The sequence below is a fragment of the Crinia signifera genome, chromosome 4 (assembly GCF_055691185.1).
Source record: "Crinia signifera chromosome 4, ASM5569118v1, whole genome shotgun sequence".
In the NCBI taxonomy this organism is placed as follows: domain Eukaryota; kingdom Metazoa; phylum Chordata; class Amphibia; order Anura; family Myobatrachidae; genus Crinia; species Crinia signifera.
Genome location: NC_139220.1, coordinates 135,868,674 through 135,895,244, shown reverse-complemented (window position 1 = coordinate 135,895,244; position 26,571 = coordinate 135,868,674).

The following is a 26,571-nucleotide window of genomic DNA, read 5'->3' as shown; positions in this document are numbered from 1 at the left end:
GGTGAGCGGACGCGGACACCTGTGAAGCCCGCGAGGGGACGCGTATACCTGTGAAGGTATCCGGCTGGGCTCGCCACACTTTCTATACTCAACTCCACGCTGACGTGGATAGTGGGGGTATGAAAAGGTCATAGGACGCGTACCGCCACCCCTCGTGGGCTCGCAGCGCTCGCCACGCTTCGGGTTCGCGTTGATAGTGGGGGTGGTACAGCCTCAAAAATGACATTTGGGGGCCATTGAACATGTTTGATACTAATTTCAATGCATTTGGATGCATTTCTGTTAAAAATCGCATTGCACGCGATCGCATGTGATCGAATCGATTGCGATGCGATCGCATGCGATTTTTTGCTATGCGATGGACATCGTGGGAGCCGTGATTGTACACAAGTACCAGTATCCTTTTGGAAGGCCTCACGTAAAATTCAGGATATACTCTGGGAGGGGGAATAATACGTATTTTCCAAGATTTCTCAGAGGAACTATCCAGAGCACTTAAGGCTTTTCCCCCTATTTGTTCGGCCTGAAGGCAGATATCTGATAGCTTACTTGAAAATACACAACAAACCCTTTGTCCTTTTTTTTTTTATTAATTACCCTCCTTCTTCCCCATGTCTCCCCTTCCATAATATTATGTGGAGATTTCAATTTTGCATCGCATCCCACACTGGACAGATTCAACATCCAAAAGCAAGCTTGAAACCTCCCCAAATTTGGTATTCATTTTCTACTCTCTTGTCTACAACTAGTAGATGTGTGGAGGCTAAAACTATTGCAAAGCATGCTGGGATGTGTAGTTTCAAAACATCTGGAAGGCCAAAGTTGAACATGCCTGATCTAGACGATGCTTGGATAGAATACAAAGTACACAATAAACAAACCTTATTAGACAACCCCCCGCTATATTGGACGGCAGCGAAAGCTGTGCTTAGAGGTAGTATTTTAAAATAGGAGGCTAAATTGAAAAAACATGCACAGTCATACCTTTGTCAACAAAGAGACCTCACAGACACTTATTCAACATATTCCTCCAAACCCTCCCGAACAAATAGATCTAAATATCTACAAGCCAAATCCACTCTAGATAACACCCTTTAAAATATGACAGACAAGCTTCAATTTCTCTCAAATTACAAATCCCATAAATTTTGAAAAAAGACCAGTAAATTGCTAACAAACATACTCAATACATCCAGACCTCCAATGCTAATTAACCCACTTTCCCTTCCAGACTGCTCCCTAACCTCCATAAATGCTGAGATCTCACAGGTGATGTCAGGGTTTTACTCCTCTATATACACAGCCCCCCCCCCCCAGTAATGAATACAACCCCTTCCACAACTGAATCCCAATTTCCAAGCTATAATTCTGTAAATTATTGGTCCTCACTAGAATTCCCACAAGCTCCATCCCATCGTGTGACACCCCTTATTAGCCCTATTTCCTTACAAGAAGTATCAAAAGCCATCAAAGCTTTAAAAGCAGCAAAAGTTCCCGGCCCTGATGACTTTTGCAGTGACTATTACCGAGCATTCCCAGATAAGGTTGCACCCATTCTAGTCAATGTTTTTAATCATATATTACAAAATGCCACTCTCCCACCACATTTCAATACAGCAATTATAAAGGTCCTCCCCAAACCGGGTAGAGACCTTTCGAAACCTGGATCCTACAGGCCTATATCACTATTAAACTGCGATTACAAGCTTTTAGTTAAAATCCTAGCCAACCGCCTTAGCCCCATTTTACCCCACATTATTCACCAAGATCAGACAGGTTTTATAACCGGCAGGCACTATGTGAAAAACATCCGCAAGGTTATAGCTGCCACACAATCAACATACACAAAGATTCAGATTCCCCAAATCTAATACTTTCAATAGACGCCGAAAAGGCATTTGATCTATTATTATGGCCACACCTGTTCAATACCATGGAAAAAAAAATCGGTCTCCCCCCCCCCCCCTTTTTTATTTCATTTCTTAACACCCTATATAATGGATCCTCATCACAAATAGCATGTAATGGAATCCTCTCTCCCCCCCTTTCAGATTAAAAGAGAAACTAGGCAGGGTTGCCTTCTTTCCCCCCTCCTATTTGCTATTGCCCTAGAACCCCTCACTATCGCACTGAGATCCTCTCCGGATTACACCGGCATCCGTTTAAAAGACACCAAATTAAAATTAGCTCTTTTCACAGACGATATGCTTTTTTTATTTGTCTCTAACCCACTCATTTCTTTACCAGTAATTATGGACATTGGGGGTCATTCAGGTTGATTCGCAAGGCTGCGAATTCGCAGCCTTGCGAGTCCACCAAACCCTGTCAGGCGAACGCATCCCCCCCCCCCCCCGCCGCCCCAGCAAAGTGCGGCTTCGCCCGCACAGCAGCGAATGGATGTTTTGCATAAACATCGATTCGCTTTGCTGGGGTGTCCGCCCACATCATTCGATGGTCACCGACCATCGAATGATGTTTAGCGTGCACGCATATATAAGTGACTTTTCAGTTGCGTATATATGCGTGCATGCTGGCGTGATATGGGCGGGCAGCTGACATCCGGTGATGTCAGCTACCCGGCCCACACACCCGCGTCACTGCCTCATTACCATGAGAACGCCCAGCGTTCTCATGGAAACGCCCATGGAACGCTGGGCGTTCCCATATGGTAATGGCGCAGCCCGGCACTCCCCACCCATCTCCGCCCTCCCCTCGCTGCCATGGGTTCGTGCCTGCACATGCGCAGAAACACGCCTGCGCATGCGCTGACGCACAACATCGGTACTGCGTGCGAATGCGCGCAGTACCGATGCAATCTGAATAAGGCCCCTTATCTCATCTTTCAGCCCGATATCCGGATATAAAATTAATGTTAGTAAATCTGAAATTCGGGCGGAGCGACTGGTATCTACTCGGCATGCGCATTAATTGTGACATCCCGAGTTTGCAGATCACACTTGCCCCGCCCTTTGAGAGCTATATATTTTTGCATACTAAACTAAAAACTATAGAAAAACCAAGAACTTTCAAACCACCCTAATCTCCATATATAGTATCTCTATATACAGTATCTTGAAGAAGTTAAATCTTCCATAAACAGAATCTCTATACATAAGCATAATTAGAAATCTGTCAACACGATGTCGACTTTTGCCAAAAATCACCTAAACATATTAATTCATAATATTGGCTAATATTAGCCCCTATCTCATGTATTAACTATACAACTCTCTTACTTTTTATAAGTCTAATTATGATAATAATAATTTAATAAGTGCCTATACGCATAATCATTCAAACAAACAAACGATATACTTTCAGTATTTTATTTACATGCGACAATATTATAAAAACAAACAATTTCATTATAATCCACTGCCAAATTATATTAATCTTATTCTAAAAACTTTTTTTTTCCATACAATATTACTATCACTACGATTTTTTGTCCCACATATTATTATCCCACAGAAGTGAAGAAATAAATGAAAAGAAAAGAAAATAATACAAATTTAATATATCTATTTGTATGTACCTCTCCATATGCCTCCCTCTCCTCCTCTTTGATTTAAATAATTATACCTGACATCATAAAAATGAAAAAAATGAAAGAATGTTTTTCTCTATATAGATTAGTAATTTTATACATAATCAATCCGGTGTTCCTCTGTATGATTGCATAAGCATCTGATAAATTACGGTATAAATATTCAGGGGACATCGAATTCTATAAACGCCTACTAAAGATATAAATCTATGTGAGATGTTTTACAGCTAAATATATATATACATCTATATTAATTCTGTTTGTTACATTGAACCAATATTGGGTCTCTGTATCCCTTTAAATTGAACTATTAATGACTATTGTCTCTTTTTCGCCTTATTGAATTGTATTTTTGTCTTATAAGTATTTGTAAATATTATTATTTTATTGGACACACTGTGTAGAAAGCTTGATAAGTTACCAACATATAAAATTGTGTACACAAAACAGCCATAATTTGTTGAGAACTAATAACTGATTAATTAACTAGCAATCAAAAGCAAAGTGCTTACGTATAAATAAAGACTGCTGAGAGTCATCAGTATTCGTCTTGAGAAAGTTCCCATTTGCATTAGGGGACGAAACGCGTTGACGTGTTTGCACACCTGAATTGTTGATCCACGCTAGCAGACCTTAATCCTGTCCCCCAGGAGAAGGACGCCCGCTTCACGCTGCCGGTATCCTAAGCCACAAGCACGCCGACCACCACCTCATTGTGGACGCTGATCCACCTGTCGGCTCACCGCTCCCCACCGCTGGTAATTCTGACTGCGTTAATTGCAGATTTTATTGTGAGTGTTGTCTCACTTACCGGCTCACCGCCGCAAGCCAACTGCGCTGACAGCAACTATACTATAGGCGCTGATCTATCCACAGGTTCACTGCCGCAAATTATCTGCGCTAACGGAGACCTTACTGTGGACATTAACCTATTCACTGACCCACCATCAACTCAGCGTTCCTAGTCCAGTTCCAGCTGAAGTGCAGCATATCCCCCCGCTGCCGGCCATCAGCTATTCCAGCAAGCCGCTCTCCACGCTACAACAAGAGCAGCTCTCCCGCACCACTTGGTGAATATACCCTAACACTCTTTTACTGCTGCAGTGCCCTCAAAAGCAAACCGCACGCAGGCAACACCGGCCCAGTGCCGAGAGGAGTGTATAGTATATAAGAAAGGGAGCTACCATCTACCCATCATCTGGACTCAAACGCTGAAGGAAATTATCCCCTGCCTCTATCTATTCAAACAAAACCAGCACGAGAAAGGGTGAGCATATTTTCTCCATTTGTGACTGCACCTAATATCCTACAATTGCTTACACGATCTGGAGTAATTATCCTTCTAACATCAGTGCAAATTGACTGCATTTATTCTAAGGTCCGCTAATAACAATACCAATACATCTTTTAGGATCTCAATTCATGCTAATATTCTATGGCTATTTTTATATAAATGTGTTTTTCATTTATGTTCCTATTTAGATAATAAATGTGTATATATGCACTGTTAATTTTCTAATTTCATATATAAAACAAAAAATCAACACAGTGTGTCCTGCATATTTTTTCACAGCCAATTAGTGTGTTTTAATTAACTACTAAACAGCAGCGCAATACACTTCAACCCACCCCAATTGTTCTCTGTTTGTATGAGTCAAGGCAGACTCATAGAAGTGCATGCTGCAGCTGTCTAAAAACTAAATTTTATATAAACCAGCATTGGCCTTAATACACTTTAACAGCATTGCCAAGCGCCAGGTAGTGTGTGTTGGGTTAATCCTAGGACTGTCCCACCACATACTTACCCTCCAAATTTAAATCTGAAATTCTCCCTATTACCCCTCTTACTCCTTCTATCGCCACGCACCCTATTCTAACACAATTCAAAATTCAACACATTCACATTAAATATTTAGGAGTACTTATAACAAGAAACCTGCATACCTTGAATAAAACTAATTTTGGACCCCTATTGACCACAAGTAGTTATCAGTTGGAGAGCTGGACCAAACTGCCTTCTGGGTAGGGCTGCAGTTTTGAAAAGTGTTATTTTCCCTAAAGTCTTTTACAACATCCAAATGTTACCTTGTACTCTTCCCAAATCTGATATCCTACAGTACATATAAACAAACTGATGTCTAGATTTCTCTGGAATGGCAAAAGATCAAGAATGGCATTAACCAAATTAATGAGAACCAAACCTGAAGGAGGTCTACGCATCCCAAATTTCCAAATATACTCTTGGTCAAGTCATTTTAGATACATCTTGGATTGGTTATATGATACATCCTATTACACAGATCCACAACTTGAAAGCTTGATATTTGCCCCTTTTCTTAGTTAGTGCCCATCTACATACTCCTCTAAAACTAATCCCCACTCACATACTAGATCAGTGGTCAGGGAACTCGGTCCTCAGTACCCCACACAGTGCATGTTTTGCTGGTAACCCAGCAGGTGTACAGGTGTACTAATAGTATGTGTACTCACAGACACATATTATAAGGTCTGCAGGTGGAGTTAATTATTTCACTTGTGATTCTGTGAGGAGACATGCAAAACATGCACTGCGTGGGGTAATGAGGACCGAGTTCCCTGACCACTGTACTAGATCATATACTATTTTGAGGCACCTATGATGCCTGGGGATGCGGTCATCTATTAGAATGAACTTAGGTCTACAGTCATTAGGTCAACCCCACTAGGTCGACTGGCAGGAAGGTCGACCTGACTTAAGGTTATGGATGTCCATTTATTTATATATGCAAAGTCTATCTAATTTATTCATGTCGCACGCAACCAATAAGAGAATGTCCAGATTTATAATCAATGAATATTATTTATGAATGTAAACAGATGAAACTGTATCATGGATAATAAATATAACAATACAGGTATTATACATAATAACGATTATTATTCCAGCATCCTTAAATAAAGCTAACCTCAGTGATATATATATATATATATGAATGTGAATATAATGCTGTAAGGGGGCGTGGCTATGAGGCAGCAGCCATCTTATAATAACTAATTGTCGGCCATCTTAGCTAGAACACATGTTGGTCTGCCTCATGGCATTCCGCCATCTTAGATTTCTCCACATGGCACACAAAAGAACCTTAACAATCATGGCAATCAAACATAAACTGACTGTACTTTCATAACTTCTATCCACAACATTTATTCCAAATTACTTCTAACCTGCATCATGCGATACTCACAATCCTGAATATAACTTGCACATTCATGAAACACACACTAACCCTGCAGCATACACAATTTGAATATCATTTAAGCTACAATGTAGCTTAAATGGCACCATACAATCTATGGCCTTGCTATATCATACTCACATGCCGTTACACACACACAATCCGAGCATCAACTAAGAACACTTGTTACATCCGATTATCTGGATACTCTAGCCAGTCAATATACTTTAAAAGCCTTTCCGCAACCACACTTGGACACACAGTGGCTAGTTTAAATATCCAGACACATAGCAAACAAAAGGAAGCTATTTACACTCCTTGCATACAAAAGATCCAGGAACTAGGCCTTTGCTTTGCCACATGGCAGCAGCAGGCTTAGGCCTCACTTTGTCCACATGTAAACGTACACGGCTATATCTACCAATTTAAGCATATCCTTGCTCACAAATCATAACAGCTACACATACCCATATATATATATATATCAGATTCCAATCATTACTTTATCTCTTACAGTCACGTTTTACATACCTTCCAATCATTTGACCTTCTCAGACCTTCAACACTCCATACCTGAACCATACTCTCATGAATAAGCTCTATCCCTTATCAATATTCCGAGCCATGCCTGATACACAGTAATAACATTAGATACTTATCCCTCAAACATGTCCTGGTGAATTCAGTCCCATAGCTCCTTCCGTCTGCTGCTACAAAAACACACTGAACCATTTGATTTTCCCTTGCTTTCCAAGAGAACTCTCGGGGGAGGGGAGAATCCATTCATTCACATTTGTTTACGGTATCCTGTGATTGGCTCAGGTGAATCCTTTTGTCTTTCCAGAGACCATACAGTCATCTCCTTTCATTAGCCTACAGACACGCCCCTCTGTTTGCTGTATCTTAATCTAGTGTGAGCATATAATTTGTAATAACATGTGAGTGCAATATCATATAGAATTCTAATAACTGTCATCTGACAGCTATTATAATTCTGATCATTTAGAGACCAAACTTGGCATATATGGGATAAAAGATTATTTATCCCTGACTATATTAATGTTATGGGCATGGTTATAATTATAATTATGGAAATTATATGCTGGGAAAAATTAGACATTGACAAGGTCGACATGGGCCAAGGTCGACATGACTTAAGGTCGAATTTGCATAAAGGTCGACATGAGGAAGGTCGACTGGTCATAAGGTCGACATGGGGTTTTTCACTGTTTTTTGAGCCGACATGTGCCGACAGGCGGTATTTCATGCCCTACCATCCACTAGGGCGTGGAGGAGGTTATTAAAGCTGTGGCGAGCGAAGCTAGCCACCGTGCCCGATGCATTGCGAGCGAAGCGAGCGATGCGAGGGTCCGATTCTCATTGCCAGCTGTGTCCATGTCGACTGTGTCGACATTCGGATCAAAAAACAGTGAAAAACCCATGTCGACCTTATGACCAGTCGACCTTCCTCATGTCGACCTTTATGCAAATTCGACCTTGAGTCATGTCGACCTTGGCCCATGTCGACCTTAAGTCAGGTCGACCTTCCTGCCAGTCGACCTAGTGGGGTCGACCTAATGACTGTAGACCTAAGTTCATTCTGACAGATGTACCGATTCTGATGCCTGGATACAGCTGAATAAATCTATCTCTAGAGAACCCTCTATATACCGATGTTTACCGATTTCACACCGTTTCTATCCAATCACAACTTCATCATATGGAGAAACAAAGGGCTAGATCTAGCAACAAAGTTATTCGACCCAGGAGGCACCTTTTTCACCTTTGACCACTTAAGTAAATCATACGACATTCCAAACTCCCACTTTTTCATGTATTCCAAGTTAAACATTTTGTAACCCCAAAAATATCCTCCATACTTTCTACTGAAAAACCTGATCCCCTCACTTCTCTCTTCTTACAACTAGACACAGGTAAATTGAAAATTAAAAACTTACACGATCTTTCATCCTCCCCCATCCCACAATCTACACCATTGATCTTATCCTGGTCATAAGATATTCCTGAAATTCTTACTTCTCAAATACTCCTCAAATCATTTACTTCCTCCTTGAAAATTTTACAATATGCATACTTGCAAGAAGTTAATTTCAAGGTAATAAACAGGCTCTATATTGCTCCTGCTCAGAGCAAACATATGTCACCTGAAGCGACCGGTATATGTCTTAAGTGTCGTATGAGAGATGCCAAGTTCTTCCACTGTTTTTGGTCCTGCACCAAAATCCTAAAATTTTGTCGGAAACTCATGAATTACCTCAAGAACATATTAGCAATACAATTTCCCTTAGACCCCAAGGTTTGTTTGTGTCTCAACTTTGATAGCTGGATATATGTCTTCAAATGCTAACAAGATATCCCTTTCCTAGTAACAATATTCACAGTAGCGGAAAAAAAAAATATTCTCTCTCATTGGATATCTCGCTCTACTCCAACGATCAAAGAATTACAAACTAAATTATACCAACTGATGCTATTTGATAAACGATCAATGATGCTTTCTATGAAAATACCCACATCTTCTTTCTTACGAAAATGGAACCCATTCATTAATACATTAGATGACACACAAAGAGCAAGGGCCTATGCCTTTATCTCAGATGACAATAGTATAGGTTTACCACTCCAAGCTGTCTGATACGTCCACAGGATATTCCTACGCTCTAGATATAATTCTTAGAAAACTAAGTTTACAACAATCTGTTTGTTTACCAATGCTCCTCAACCCCCAATATAAGCCTTTGTTTTTCCTATTTGTTTAGTATCACAGGATGTACCTTCTGTTTCGATCTCTCACATCAATAGATCAACTCTACCAATGATGTATTGCATTGATCATGGTCTATCCACCCCCCCCCCCTTATACTTCCCTCTTGTATTTCCCTACATGTTTCCTGTCACGTCTCCCCTTATATGTTAGCTTATCATATACAGTTGTTAGTTTCAAAACAACTGAGATACATATGTTTTCCTGAATTTTTCAAAAGTCTCTAGAAATACAGCTGTTAGTAATAATAGACACAGAAATGCTGAAATGTTTATCCATAAATATTTGTTTATTGATTTATAGCATGACATAGACATGAGGGCACAATTGAACAGTATATTCACACCCATTGACATATATTACATTGTGATTGTCAATTTGGACTATGTAACATATTGGCCCATATTGTATGTTCTCAATATTTGAAAATAAAAATCTTTGAACGAAAAGCTGAATAAGGCCCATTGTTCTTGGCTGTTTTATATATTTTTTCTCACTTTTTGCTTTGAGATTTTATAAACAAATAATGTTACTTATTTGAAGTCTTATTTGTATTTGTCTCTTGTGGATCTGGAGTCTTTCAAAAACAATTGTATTGCCATTACCATTTAAATATGAATCTTGTGTTGATGACGTTCACACATCTTAACTCTTTTATTTCAATGTGTCTATACAATCCCCATGTAATTTGTAATCTAACACAAAAGGGAAAAAAATTAAATCGATACAAAAAAATACTACCCATAATTTACCACACTGTGCTATAGTATAACATTTTTATTATTTTTTATTTTGCCTTATTAATATTGTTGTTTTTTTTCCTTCATGCTGTGATTTTAGCAGATTATTTTGTACCTACTTGTCCAGAATTTTATGCCTATGTAGAAAAAGATACTATGGACCCACATCAACATGTATGTGATACTACAGTATATAGCAGTGGTCGCCAACCCTTCGCTCGTGAGCCACTGGTAGCTATCCGGGTGGCTCTACCACTCTGCAGATGCCCGCCCGCCCATCCATCCATCAATCGCCTGCCCACACGCCTGACCCTTCATCGTCCGCCGCCACCTTCTTTGTGACAGACGCTAGAGGTCATATTTCACCTCCACTGCAGCACTGTGCTCCCTGTCAGTTTCTAGAGGTGAAATATGACTTATAGCATCTGTCTTCTCAGAGGAGTGCATCGAGGGAAGGCAGCAGCGGGGAGGAAGAAAGTGGAGTTGTTACATGCAGGCAGGAGAAGCAGCTGCATGCACTGTCAGTGCCTGCTATGAGTATTGGGGAGTGGCAGGAATCTCAGAGAAGCATCTGCTCTCTGTGCCTGAGCTGTGAAGGAGGCTACCTCTGGCCGCTGGCTATCAGGTGAGACCTCCAGCATGTGCAAAGACAACTTAACTTTGTGTCTATGCCAGGCTCCAACACAAGCACCAGTGGCATAACTAGAAATGTAGCTCCCACCTGCCCAAAAAAATCCTGGCACCCCCCAACACACTGAGAGAGCATGTACACACTGACAGCGCAGGTACAGAATGAACAGTACCTGCGTTGCTTGAATCCATCAGTGGGGCCCAGGAGGAGAGCATCCTGAAATCAGAAGCAGGCTCTTTCCAGCAGCTAGCGGACGCAGGGCCAGTGCTAGGGTGACCAGCCCCCTCCTGCAAACTCTATATTTGAGCCCTCCTTTTCCTAAAGGGAAAGCGCCCACAAATAAAGAATGTGGTATCATAAGGAATAGGCATAGCCCAATTTAAGTGACCATAGAGTAGCACAATCTTATTTACATTAAATTGCATTACACATAGTGCCCCTGATTCAGAATACACCACTTGTACACAATCCCACAGTAGTGCCCATATACACAATCCCCACAGAAATTGTGCCCCTTAAACACAATGCTCACAGTGGTGCCACTGAAAACACCCACTATATATATATATATGCCCCTTATACATAATGCCCACAGTAGCACCCATTACACATAGAATCCACAGTAGTAATGTACCTTGACTTACATTAAGGTGTGAAGAAAGCTGAAGAGGAATAAAAGGGGGATCAGTGAGAATGGGAAACATGAGAGGAACAGTCAGTTGTGAGGGGAACATGGGAAAAGCTGGTGTTGTTGGAAAATGGATGGAGAATAGAAATGATAGATGGGTACAAGGAAAAAATAGTTTGGAGAAAGTCAGATGCTGGCCAGAGAGAGGGGGGGGCAGCCATATGCTGGGAAGAAAGGTGTGGGACAAATGTAGGGAGAGATGCTGGGCAGAGAAGGGGGACAGATGTGGGAAGAGGAGGTGCAGTTGCTGGGTCGAGGGGACAAATGGTGGGGAGATACTGGGGAAAGATGATGGGCAGGAATATGGGGTACATATGATGGGCAGAGAGGGATAGGGGGAAATGTGATGGGCAGCGAGAGGAGAGTGAGATGATTGTCAGGGAGATGGGGGCAGATACTGGCAATGGAGAAGGGGACAGATGCTGGGGAAATGGAGGCAGAATGGCATATCCTGGGCCGAGAGGGGCACAGATGTGCAGGGAGAGATGCAGATGCTGGGCAAAGAAGAATTGGGGACAGATTATAGACAGGCTGAGAAGGTACAATTGCTGATCAGAGAGGGGGAGATAATGTACACTGGGCAAGAAGAGGCGTACAGGTGGTGGGCAGGGAGAGGGGGACAAATGGTGGACAGGGAAAGAAGGAGGGGCAGATGTGGGCAGGGAGAGAGAGGAAGATACTGGGCAAGGAGAGGGGGTGATATATGCTGGACAGGGAGTGGGGGTACAGGTGCTGGGCAGGGAGAGGGGAGATATACTGGGAAGAAAGATGGGGAAAGGGATGATGGGCAGGCGGTAGGGCAGACATGTCCAAACTGCGGCCCTCCAGCTGTTGTGAAACTACACATCCCAGCATGCCTTGCCATAGTTTCAGCATTCCCTAATAGAAAAACTGTGACAAGGGTAGTTTCACAACATCTGGAGGGCCATAGTTTGGACATGACTGCGGTAGGGGTACAGGTGCTGGACAGGTAGAGGGGGGCGGATACTGGGCACAGAGAGGGGGAAGAGATGATGGACATGGAGGGGGGCATATGGTTGTCAGGGAGAGGAGGACAGATGGTGGGCAGGTAGAGAGGGACAGATGGTGGGCAGGGAGGGGGGGACAGATGGTGGGCAGAGAGAGGGGGAACAGATGGTGAGCAGGGAAGGGGGACAGATGGTAGGCATGGAGGGGGTAAGACAGAGAGATAGTGAAGCTGCAGGGAGAGGCAGGAGGCATACTCACAGACACAGGTCCATGCTGTTTAGGACAGGGTAACCTCTGTGTTCCAATCCAGTGATCAGAGGAGCTTCTCCAATCAGGGGCACTTCAATTCAGTGCCAAGCTCCTCCAATCATAGCTCGGCACATGCAGTCCTAGCAATGATGGCTGATGCTACGATGAGGGGGGAGTGGCTGGCACCACAGTGAGGGAAGTGCAGGGACTTCCCCTGCTGATGCTGCTCTCTGTCAGCATTTGTGTGTAAGTCCTCCCTCCTCCCCTCTACTCCTGGTGCCGCTGCCTGTTACACACTGACAGGCACAGCAGCAGCTGGCCTGGTAGCAGGGAGAGTGCCTATACATCCCAGCAGGCTTGCAGTGAGGAAGGTGGGAGCAGTGAGCAAGGTGGAAGGGGAGCTGTCTTGTTGTCTGTGTGAGGACCCTTAGTGACCCGCCCCATGGGCATTTCATGGGGCGGGTCACCGAGTGTCCTCACACAGACTGGCAGACTCAATGAGAGCAATGTGACCCTGCGCTACGGTGACACCGCCTCCCCCGACACCGCTAGGGCTGCAGTGCTAAAGTTACACCACTGTCTAGCACGTTGTGAGCCTTGGCTGACCCCCCTTATTCTCATCTTAACCCCTTTATTCTCCTCTTCCCCACTTGTGTGAAGAATGCCCCTGTATGCCTGTTGTCCATAGCTGCCACAGTAAGTCCACTCTGTACTATCCCTATAAACTGTTGTTGTTCCTTTCCCACCGCAATCCCATTATATTTAACCGCTGCTGGTGAATAGATGGTGTGCACATGAATTTATCACTTCTTAAGGTGTAATCCCCCTGATTTGCTAACCCAATGTTTGTCTGTTTTAATTGTCAGTGGCTTTTCACTGATATTTAACAAACAAAATGCACTGCCCCCATGTTTTTGGTTTTAAAATATCATCATGTTTTGGTTTTGCCAAAACTGCCTTTGTGTGTTTTCATTTTGGATCTGTATTTTATATTTTACAAATAATAAAACCAATACAATCTAACCTGCTGTTCCTACCAGTGGCGTAACTATAGCTCCGCAGCCCCCGTGGTGGCGGGGGGTGCAGAGAAATTGGGGGTGCCACAGGGGGGGCTGCGGGGCTATAGTTACCCGCGGTCTGCGTCTCGCCCGGCTCTCTGCCTGACTGTCACGGTCCCGGCCAACTCCTGCTGCAATGAAAACTGACAATTAGAAAATGGCTGCCCCCATACTGCAGACAGTTTTCTGTCTGCAGTATGGGGGCAGCCATTTTCTAAGAGTCAGTTTTCATTGTAGCAGCAGGAGCCGGCCAGGACCGTGACGGTCAGGCAGGCCCCGACAGAGAGCCGGGCGAGACGCAGACCGCGGGTAAGAAGGGGGGGGGCAGGTTAGGTGTGTGCGGGGGTGGGGGGGCGCCGAATAAACGTGCGGCGGGGGGCGCTAAATAGTTAGTTACGCCCCTGGTTCCTACTGTATGATTCTGACTATATTGAGACTTACCTCTGTCATCTTTCCTGTATCTCAGGAGTTCTCTGTTTCCTGGCTTTAGCTGAACTGACAACCATCATGCTTTTCCTGTCTGATGAGTTCACTATCTGAGAGTTCTCCTCTGCATACAAACTGCAGTATGTGGTATTGCTTCTACTGATTAGACACCTGTGTGTTTCTTCCTGTGTGAGTTCTGAAATCAGCAAGTCGCAATGCTTTTCATTAACAGTGATTCCTGCATATTGTGGATGATTCTAATGCTGGATACACATGTAAATATTTATCTGCCCAATCTATCTAGTAGAAACAAAAATCTGTTAAAATATTAGTGCATTTGACAATCAAACAAATGCACCCAAACACCTGAAAAACAGACAATGGTCACTTGGACAATTGATTAAATCCATTTGATCTAACAAATTTCTATGAACAATGATTTTTGTCCATTTTGTCCATTTTCCAGCTTTTGGGAGTGAATGTTTTATTTTTTTCCAATACATTTCTAGATTTTTGCTCCCACTAGATGGGTTAATCTCAGGGTTGCCTACCTGACTCTTTCCTTCAGGGAGAAAATTCTTTATTCCTGGACTTCCCTGGTAATGTATGATTGCTGTCACCCGTGGGGTGATGGTAATTGATAAGAAAGGTATTTAACCACAGGTGATGGCAATCATACATTACCAAGAAGAGGGTCAAGTAGGCTACTAATTAAGTAGGGATATGCATGAGACACTTGTCGGGTTTTTGAGTTTTGGTGTTGGAACTGGATCTCCGTTCGTGTTCACACCAGAGAGATTGGACAGATAAATCTGTATGTGTCTACTTGGTTTTAGAGGTACACCTGGACTGATATGGCACACTTAACAGCACCCTTGCAGAAAAAAAATCTCTTTTATTTTGATTAAAAAAAGAAACTTCCCTTGACTGATACAGCACACATGGCGGCACACCTGAACTCAAACACCACACATTGCAGCACCGCTGGAATTATACAGCACACATGGTGGAATCTGCACTGATAAACACTTAACAGCACCCTTGCAAAAAAAATGAGAAGCTCCCCCAGACTGATTAGCCACACATGGCATCACCTCTGGAATTACAAGGCTCAGACAAGACCATGCTGTCTGAAATCAACTGTGGAAATAAAGATGGCACCAATCACTGGGACTTATATAAAGTCCAGATCTCGCAAGAATCCAACAGTGGGAGGATGACATTATGCCTCATTCTGGATCTGGAAAAATGGCATGAAAGATCGACCTGCTCGTATGCCACATGGTATCAATAGTGGGTGGGGGTTGGTTCTCTAGAAACCAAACCCACTCATTGACTGAGAGTACCCCACCCTCCTGCAGCTTTCACCAGCAGGAGTTACTACTATCACTGGGGGAAGCAGGAGAACTGTGGATTATAGGGCCTATACCCGGGAGAATTTCCCATCGGGTCCCCTTGTTATGAGGCGGCGAGGATCCCCTTCGGTTAGCCGTGCTCGAAAGAAAGCGTCAGTGGAAGTGGCAGAAATGGCTGATGAGACTGGAGGGACAGTACAGCCTCGTGCAGTAAGGGCTGGCCAAAATGCTGGCAAGATCCTTTCTAAGCAACAGGGTCCTGTGATGATGGATGCTCCCCCCCAAACCAGTGGATGGCACCCCTGTAGGTGAAGTAACCTGCAGGGACGGAACAGCTAAGGCTGAACCTCCATGCGAAGGTGCGGAGGGGAGGTTGATAAAATGGAGCTGGGCCCGGCAGATTCGGAATATGCTTCCAGTGAGGAAGAGGAATTATCAGAGGCGGAGAGTAAAAAACCGAATATATGCTTGGAGATGTAAAAGGAACTCATGCAAGGCATGGGAAAGAAATATCATCAAAAGTGAGCTGGAGGCACTGACAAACTCTCTGGAGAAAATCAGTGCAAAAATGCAAGCTTTTAAACAAAAAGAAAAGGCCAGCAGTGAAAACTTACCAACTTCTGAAGGGTTAATTGCAGGGCCAAGCAGTCTGGATTACCTTTCAGAAAGAAGGGAAGAAAAAGATTGTCTCTTTGTTGGCGCACAAGGGAAGAAAAAGAGACAATCTTTTTCTTCCCTTCTTTCTGTTACATTTATTGTCTATGGCGGCACCCCCAACATTCAGAACGTGATACTACTCACAAAAACAAATGGGGCTTTTCCTTTGAGTACAAGAAGTACTAACCTGTACAAGAGTATCCCCATCCCCCTCTTCCCTGTTTATATGGATTCCCTTTCAGCAGAGCCTATGCAGGAAGCCACCCTAATGAATACAATTTGTCAGCTGGAAGAAGGAGGCGAGAGTAAAAGCAATCCTCTGACTGGTGCAGCAGAGATGGCTGAAGTGGGGAAAGGAGTTCCAGTTCCTAAGATGACCGGAAACGTGGTGGTTACAGAGTGCGGTGAAACAGCCAACGGATTGGACGACAGCACGGGGGTTCCCAAAAGTGCAGCGGAGAAGGTTAGCCCAGCTCTTGCTGTGTCTGGGGGTCACTCCCGGCGTCTAGTCTCCAATTCTGTTGGGCTGCAGGTTAGGCCGGTGCGGACCGGAGGCCAGAAGCTGGCGGCAGCTTTTCCAGATAGGGAGCAAGCAGGCACAGCGGGTGAGGTGGCTAATGGATCAGCAGGGTCTGGTATTGCTTCAGTCTTTGGCATGGCCATGCAGCCTGAGCCCCAAAATGTGCAAGGAGGGAATATGGAGGTTGGTGCAAATATAGAACTGCCTAAGGAGACTTTGGCACAGGGTTTGACAGCTATTGACAAAAAGACACTGTCAGCTGGGGAAAAATACATTGTGGAGACAGTATTTGATAATATTGTGGTACCTGCAAGGGTTAAAGCTGCTCTAACAATGATAAGTGATAATGTAAAGGAAAGAAGTGTGAAGCATAAAGATGTGTCAGTTGCTGGAAATAAAGGAAAAGTACCAAGGAGGGAGAAGGGTTGTGCTACTGACAGTAATGTGAAGTTATGTGCTGTTAACCAAGGTGCTTCTTTGTCAAATGTGACTGCTCCTGGTACAAGTGGCGGTGCTGGACCTCTCAAACCAGTTGTAATTTCTTATGCTAAGGTTGCAGCTGGCCTGAATACGGGGTATCCTGAAGATGGCCCCCAAATTAGAATGAGTGGAGGGGGACAGTAGGAGCGGAAAAATTTAATTCAGTTTAAGTGGGAGGGGGAGGGTGATCCTCCACAAAAAAGGATTTTTTACATATGATTTTTTCTTTGAAGTATGGTGCAGTTTATTTATATGCATGTATCCATCCGGTCAGGTCAGTTGACTATGATGTCAGCTTCATGCATAAAGAGGTTATGATTAAGTTCTGGAGGAAATGGCAAAATTGTAAGGGCCTTCTGAAAACTGATAACACACTGGGGGTGTGGGGTGGCGCGTGGACCGTAATGTACGCCTGCATTGCGGTGAGGAGAGGGTAAAGCATTTACCATCTTCTGCTTATATTGGAAAAGACAGAGTGCAGGAATTTTATAGTGGTCAACCAAGGACCTGTTTTTGGTGTGGGGACACGGGTCACCTCAGCGGAGACTGTGGGACCGTTAAGTGCTCTTTGTGTGGCAAGATTGGGCACAATTCCTAATCATGCAATACAGTATGCTGTAACCTGTGTGGGGAAGAAGGGCACCCCTATACCAGGTGTCCGAAGGCAGCACATCAAAGTGGTGGTAGTCCAGTCCGTATTGAGAATTGGCGACCCATCGCTCTTCTTAACACAGACAGAAAGGCAAAAATGTTCTTTAACTGGCTGAAATAATTCTCAGGGGTTGTACTTTCGGTTTCCCAGCATTGCACGGTAGAGGGTCGTGGTACATTTTCCACTGTCCTTGGTGTCTGTGAGGACTTTGAGCGGTGCAAGGCTGGAAAGTTGAACAAATAACTGCTAGCATTGGATCAATCTAAAGCCTTTGATCGGGTCAAAAACAAGTACTTGTGGGCCTTACTTGAAAGGTATGGTTTCTCTATAAGGGTGGTGAATTGGCTTAGAATTTTGTATAAAAAGGTTCCCGCTTGTGAACGGTCAGGTAGGGCCTACATTTCCGGTGGACTCGGGTGTCCATCAGGGTTGTCCCCTGAGCCCTCTTCTATATGTGTTTGCAATTGATCCTTTCATAAGAAGGATTGAGAGCGGCATAGTGGACGGGGTGCAGCTGGGCCCAGAGTTGCTATTAAGTGTAGTAGCCTATGCTGATGATGTCACGATCATTCTGTCATCAGTGGCAGAAGCGAATGACGTAGACCAACTGATTATGGAATATTCAAGAGCGTCAGGTTCCATAATAAATCAGGACAAGTGTGAAGGTTTCTGGATGGGAAAGGAAGGGGATGAGTTTGACCTTCTGGACACCCTCCCCAGGCCTAGTCAGCATATAAAGATCTTGGGCATCAGCTTCGAGCATGGTGATTATGCCAGCAAAATTTGGGTTGAGAAACTAGAGGATGCCATCCATAAAGTAAAGAGCTGGAGAGGATGGAAGTTCTCTCTGAAGGAAAGGGTTGATCTGTGTAAGGCTTCCTTGATCCCAATGTTTCTTTATGTTAGCTATGTTTGGTTTTTTTGCCTCAATCTTTGTGGACTAAATTGAATTCTTTGTTTTTCCTGCTACTGTGGGGAAACAATATGAACATATTGGAAAGGGGCATCACTTACAAATCAAGGGCAGAAGGGGGTTAGGACATGGTGAACCCTGTAGTATTCTTCATAACAACTTTTTTAAGGTTAAACTTTGGTGGTCTCTTTTTGGATACCCCCCCTCAGTGGGTAAGTGGCTTTCGAGAATGGGTGTCTCCCTATATCGGAGCACGGTTACTGGATGGTCGATTGAAAAGTTTTCGGGCTTAAAGAGGCTACCTCACGATCTACGTGGTCCAGTGCTTGAAGGTAATAGGACAGTGGAGTTTGGGAGTGGGAGAAGTAAGAGATCTTTCTAGAAAGGAGTTGGGGAAGAGGGTCTTGCAATCTCACTTCCATGTTCCATTGGCCCTGAGAGACTGCCCAGGTGATGTACTTCCCAAGGCATTGAATCTGATAAATTCTCAGAGGATACCTTTGAAGTTCAAAGACATTGCCTGGCTCTCCTTTCAAGGAAAGCTTTACGTTAGAGGGAATACCAGATTCAGAAGTGCTGACGAACATGTTTATCCACGTGAGGAATGTCTAGGGTTGGAGGAGACTATGGACCACTTCTTGTGTGGATGTCCCTTTAATGTAAAAATGTATCAAACAGTGTTGTGTCATAGGCATCCCTTGCCTTTCTGAGCTAAGTTACCCAGAATGGGTCTATGGAGTGTTCAAAATGTATGGGGATTATGATTTGAGCACAAATTTTTTAGTTAGTTTAGTGGTCAGATTTCATACGTGGCAGGCCATGTGTCTGGTTTAATTGAGAGGTAAAGTCCTCCCCTGTGAACAGGTGGTGGGTTTGATCCTTCACTAGGTGAGTTTGATGATGGAGCTGGAGAGGAGGAGGTTAGACACCATCAGTTGGTCCAGATTGTGGCGCCATCTGAACCCCCCTTAGTGGGTGGTGGATGACCTGGTCTCTCTAGTCTTGGTATCTTTCTATCCTTTCTCACTTTTTCAGTTTGATTAGATGTTATGGAAATGTGTTTTTTTTATGGGAAGGGTTTGCATATACCTAAAACTGTGACTATCCTTTACTTAACTTATATTTATTGTTGGTGTTGTCCAGAATAAGTGGTTGGTGTATGGTGTGATTGAGGGAATGTTTGTGGATGGATGTGTGAGTGAGTGATGGTGGAGGGTGTATGAATGGTTACCCAGTCAAGTAGGAAAGGATGAGGGGTTTCTTTGTGCAGGATGGAAAATCGCAGTTAAATTATATTAAGGGATTCTATGTTTTCATATGTATGGTTTATATTCAGATTTATGGTTTATATTCTTATGTATGTTTCAGTTAATTTTCTGTTAATTATATGTATGTGTATATATTTATATATTTTTGTAGAAAAAGTTGCAAGTGCTTAATAAAAAATGCCCAGCACTAGTTAGAGCTGTGTCCTGCTAAGGACACAGCTTATTCTCCTCCTGGCACTGCTGCTCTTCCAGTGCTGGTAGCAGGGAAGCTGTCCCAGCACCAGAGCACATCTTTACACCCCTATCATCAACAACAGGAGCAGCCAGCCACATTGTCATTGCCCTATGATATTTATACTGGCTGTGGTGTTCCCAAAACCTCTAATTGCAGTAATATATATATATTTTTATATATTTTAGGCACGTTGATAAAGTGGCGACACAGCCACGAAACGTTGGTATATCCACGCCTCTGTGTATTTCTTTTCTTGTGCGAGTGCCGCCGCCCCCCCTACACCATATATATATATATATATATATATATATAGACATTGGATGGGCTCTGCACACACTAAATATATATATATAGTGTGTGTGCCCATGCTGAAAGGTCAGGGGGATGAATGCTTTGGCCGGGGGGACTTGTATAAAAGTCTCCCCTGTGGCATTACCCTGCTGGCTGGTTGGGCCCGGTGCTGGTTCTTGAAATACAGGGGACCCCTAGTCATTTTGTCCCCCGTATTTTGGGAACCAGGACCGGCCCTGCTGTTTTGAGCAACTTTCAGCTCAAAGTCGCCCAGTGTGTATGGGCCTTAACACACCCAAACTTCGGTGTTTTGAGTCCTGGCTCCTGCCAAGTTTAGATCTTGGATTTCAAAAATGGATCTTGAATGTTTCAGATTGCATCACACTGTAGACTGAATGAAAAGGATTTTGGCTTTAGTTCAATACTACATTTAGCATCAATATTACATAATTTTAGGTGTTTTTAGCAATTAGAAAAGAAATAGAGGCACAAAACACAAAAATACACTAGAGCAGTGGTTCCCAAACTGTGTGCCTAGGATCCCTGGGGTGCCTCGGGACACTTGCAGGGGTGCCTTGGATTAGTGGTCTAGAGGCAATTGAAATTATTTATGGTCATTGTAAAAGGCAAAAACATTGCTGGTGGGCTACCAATAATAAAATATGCGGACAAACAGAAGCTAATCCTGTCCCTCACCCATAAATAAACACATGTATGACACACAAATCAATTTACAATTTACACCCCTTTTGGACTAGGGGTGCCGTGAAAAAAAATCTGATGCTTTAGGGTCCCGTGATTTAAAAAAGTTTGGGAACCAGTGCACTAGAGGGTTGTTTTTTTCAAAACCAGCAGATGACAATGCTTTAGAACCAAAACTAAAGCCCCGTACACACGGGGGAGATATATTGCTCAGCCATATATTGCTAGCAATATATGGCTGAGCAATATATTGCTCAGTTTCTCCTTTTCATCAGCGACCAGAGATGGTCGCTTATGAAAGGGAACCTCTGCTGGCGGCGCCGCAGAGGTAACTAGCAATTAGAACGGGGCTGAAAACGGGAGCGCGCACCCGGCCATTTATGGCCGGGGCACACTCCCATCACTGGCAATATGGTCACCTGCGACCATATTTCCAGCGATTTCAGCCCCTATCGCCCCCGTGTGTACACAGCTTAAAACACAAAGGTCTGCACATACAGTGGGGGAGATTTAATAGGATGAGATATTCAGAAAGTGAGAGATTTGGTGAGAAATCTCCAGTTTTTTTAAAGCGGCAATCATTTACACTGCTAAATCAGTTTGATTTTGAAGTGTAAATGATTGCCGCTTTAAAAAAAAATGGAGATTTCTCACCAAATCTCTCACTTTCTGAATCTCTCATACTATTAAATCTAACCCACTATCTCTATAGTAAATGAATGTTTTCAAGCAAAAGTAGACTTATAGAGTATTCTATTATACAGCTCAGGTCTGTTAAATTTTTCTACTTAACAACAAAACTTGGAATAAGGTGATCATTTTACTTTAATAGATATTTGCATTCAATTTATAATTTTAAATTCATACATAACAGATACCGTAAGAGAATTTACATTTCTTAATAAGCACATTGTAAATTATAAAAATGGATAGATAAATTGGAAATTCAATGTAGAAATATTGTAGGACAATTCACAAGCAGAAGATATCATGAATTTAAATTTACTTCAGTAGAATAAATAGATAAAAATATTCACAGCACACAGCGGGCATAGATGAAACACCTGGTTGCCAAAATAGTATGCATATTTGAAGTGCAACCGCAATGTGAAAGCGGCATGTATTTTATCAGCTGTAAGTCATTTGTAGAAATTGAAACAAGGCCAGGGGAAGCAAAATTACAATCTGCAGATAATCAAGACATAATACTTATTATGTTAATAGAAAAACTTTTCGAGCTTTCTATATATTTAAAAAAGTTACTTAAATATTGTGTGCTAAGTTATTAAAAATATGGAACTCACTTCATACTGAAAGTTGATTAACTTTTTTCATTATTCTAATAATTTTTTTTTTGTTATTAATAAAAGACATCAAGAGCTCTAACTGCATGGGGCATGATTTCTGGAAAAGTTTGTACATCCAGTTCTGTTTGTTCAATAACAAACAGGGGCTGCCTCCGGGAAAGAACAACAAAATCAAGGCAGCAGTTAGTTCTCAGTCAACCTAAGTTAAAGATCTGATGAATGAAGTCTCTATTTTTCTCATAAGGAGCACACATGGGGGCCAGTGTTGATTTCACAGCAATGTTTAAAGTATTGTTAGTGGCGAGAGGCCAAAATAATAAACTCTTACATGTTAGAAAGAACAGTTACTCAAGTCATAGCTGTTGTTAATACTTGACTGGCAGAGGAACAAAGGAGGAATCCATCATTCGCCTAAATTATTTATAGGAAATTAACTTAAATAAAAAAAATTAAATATTGTGACTGGTCCTCATTTAATTCACATCCAAATTTCTATTGTACTAAGAAGGATCCTCAAAGTTTCCTTTGCCCTCTTACCTCCAAGTCTGGCTGTTACCCAGTTTGTTTTATCACTGTCTACAATTGTAAAGCGCAATGGAATCTGCTGCGCTATATAAGAAATTGTAAATAAATAAATAAATAAAGTTTCCTACATTTGGTGAAGCTCCGGCTTAATAAGAAAGATGTCACAACTAAGTAGGAACATATTGTGCAGAAGCCAACATTATTTTAATTGCTGTAAGACAATAGTGTGGACAGACACAATTTTGGAATTGCTGCATGTATTTACACAAACCCAAGCAAAATTACTAAAACTAGTACCCTTTAAACTTGCTGTTTTTATGAAGTTAAATTTCAACTTTGTGAAGTGCAGAAACCTTTGATTTTGTTTTGGATTATGTACACTTTATTATTTTAAACAATAATTTTCCTTACCACAAAAGACAAAAAAGTGTCATGCCTGATTCTTGCATATCCACTATATATGTGTTTATTGTTCAGTATTGTATACTAGAAAATAATGGGTGATGTGTAAGTCCAGACACATAGACATGACTTTAAACAGTGCATGTGCACAAAGTAAAGATGCTTCTTCATTTAAAATTGATCCATGTGCTCAAGGTGTGTCAACATTTATAAGAAATATAAATTATGCATTTTTGCATTCATCTCTAAATTGAGACTTATATATTTAGTGTTGAATTAATATCTGGCTGAAAATATTAATGACCCAATTAAATTTGGTGTTACTGTACCTGGGTTATTGTAAATTTAATTCATACAAACAATACTTTATAGATTCAGCATAATGTTTTTATACCACAAACTCTACTGTACGTCTTACTGCTAATGTATAATATTGTACTGCAAATTATGTCTGATTTAAATAAAAAAAATTGCCAGGACATGTGTTAGTTGGAAAATTGTGTTTTAATAGGGTTATTTCATTATTGGCAGACAATATCATTGGGAGTGTGCATTGTATTCCATGTGGCACGGGATCATAGAAATCATATCAGAGGCATTCAAAACAAGCAGCTGTCACTAATGCTTATTAAAATCTTAGCAAATACAATAACTTAATGTAAACAGATACATTATGTACGTACATGTGTGTGTGCTCATGTGCATGTGTGGGCAAACTGTATACTGTTAACAAAAAATGAATGATGTAATAATTTAATCATTATTTCTTGAAAAACAGAAACATCTCTAGTTGAGCCCACTATTCACAATGAAAGGCACACTTTCTTCTAACAATTATGTTACAGTATCTTATTTTCACTATGCCTATTGACAGCATACATTATTTATATGGAAAAAAATCTACATCAACTAATAGATATTATATCCAACTAACAAGTTGATGATGCTGTGGCAATTTGGAGTAGTTTTAATATATAATTTCTAGATTTTCCAGTACAATCATAGTATAGAATGAATACAATTCAAAAATAGTACAAATATAATACATAGGCATAACAAAAGCACATTAGATTAATTTAGTAAACAGACAGATATGTACTTGGACCAGTGCTTTTCAATATCTTTAATGGTGATATTGCAAATGGAATTGAGGGTAAAAATGTGCCTTTTTGCAGGTGACACAAAGGTATGCAACAGGGTAGACACACAAGGAGGTGTAAAACAAATGATTGATGATCTAGGTAGATTAAAGGAATGGTCACGAGCATGGCAACTACAGTTTAATGCCAAAAAATGCAAAATCATGCACTTGGGTCTCAAAAATCCAAAGACTAAATATAGTATAAATGGCACTATAATGGAAACTACTGTACTGAGCTAAGAAAGAGATGGATCTAGGTGTCACTAATTCAGGGGACTAAAAGGCAGATAGGCAATGTAACAAAGCAATGAAGAAGGCAAGTCAGATGCTTGGTTTCATAGAGAGAGGTCAGCAGTAGAAAGAAGTAATAATGCCACTGTATAGGTCATTGGTACAACCTCATCTAGAGTACTGTGTTGAGTTCTGGAGGCCATATCTCCAGAAGGATATAAATGCATTAGAGACTGTATAAAGAACAGAAACTAAAATGGTGCATGGCCTACATCACAAAACGTACCAGGAAAGACTAAAATATCTTAATATGTATACTTTGGAGAAGACAAGGGAAAGGGGGGACATGATAGAAACTTTCAAATATATCAAGGGCTTTAACAAGGTACTGGTGGGAGACATTCTTCACAGGAAGAGGAGCAGCAGAACAAGAGGACATGCACTGAAACTAGAGGGAGGAAGATTCAGGGAAAATGTGAGGAAGAATTACTTCAAAGAAAGAGTAGTAGATAAGTGGAATAGCCTCCCATCAGAGGTGGTAGAGGCAAATACAGTAGAACAATTTAAACATGCTTGGGATAGGCATATTGATATCCTTACAGAAAAATAAGGATCAAATATGGTTTGAGTTAACATGTTTAAAAAAGGGGTAGACTAGATGGGCCAAGTGGTTCTTATCTGCCGTCACATTCTATGTTTCTGGATAAACTCATGATTATAAAAACTTTTTTTACTCACTTTTCCATCCATGTGGATTCCAGTTGGGAATGGCAAGGTGTTCCAAGTGGAGTAGCAGAGTGTGGCACCTAGCCCAAAGCACTGCAAGTGAATGGACCTTGTGCATGTTGACCTTTTGTCAATGTCGACTTTATGGGCTAAATTAGACACTGTCAACCCTATGATCCCTACGCAGTGCAATATTATAAAACATCTCCTCTTTGCACTTGATAGTAAGCAAGGTTATGTCATAAAACAAAATAAAGTTATTTACAAAAAAGTGTTTGATCTTTAATACTATTACAATAAAGTATATTGCACCTGACTCATGCAAAAGGTGCAAATTTATACCCCCAAAATAAACAATTTTCAGCTCTTGAAATTTAGATATTACACCTGCCAACACAAGATCATTTTTGCTTTTGGGTACAATATTAGTCACCTGGATCACATTCAGCAAGGAATACCTCAATCCACCCTGCACCACCAATTGGTTATGAGAACCATTCCTACCTTTGTTATAGTCACCATCTGCACATGTACTTCCCCATACTACTACAAATAAATATATAACCATTTGTCCATAATGTTGCCAACTACCTACAATATTGCTAATAACGTTGATACAGTCTGAATATAAACAACTCTAATAGAACATTTTTTGTTTTTTATCGACACTGGCCTACTTTATAATGGGATGGCATTTACTATATATAAAGTATTTCGTAGATTCATAAAGTAAAAAAAGAGTTTCAAATAATATAAAATATTGTTAAGTTTGTAAAGGTTTTTATGACAACTCTATATTCTGCCTCATCAAAGTAATTTCTACTTCACACCTCACTTTTTAAATATTGAGGGCCATTA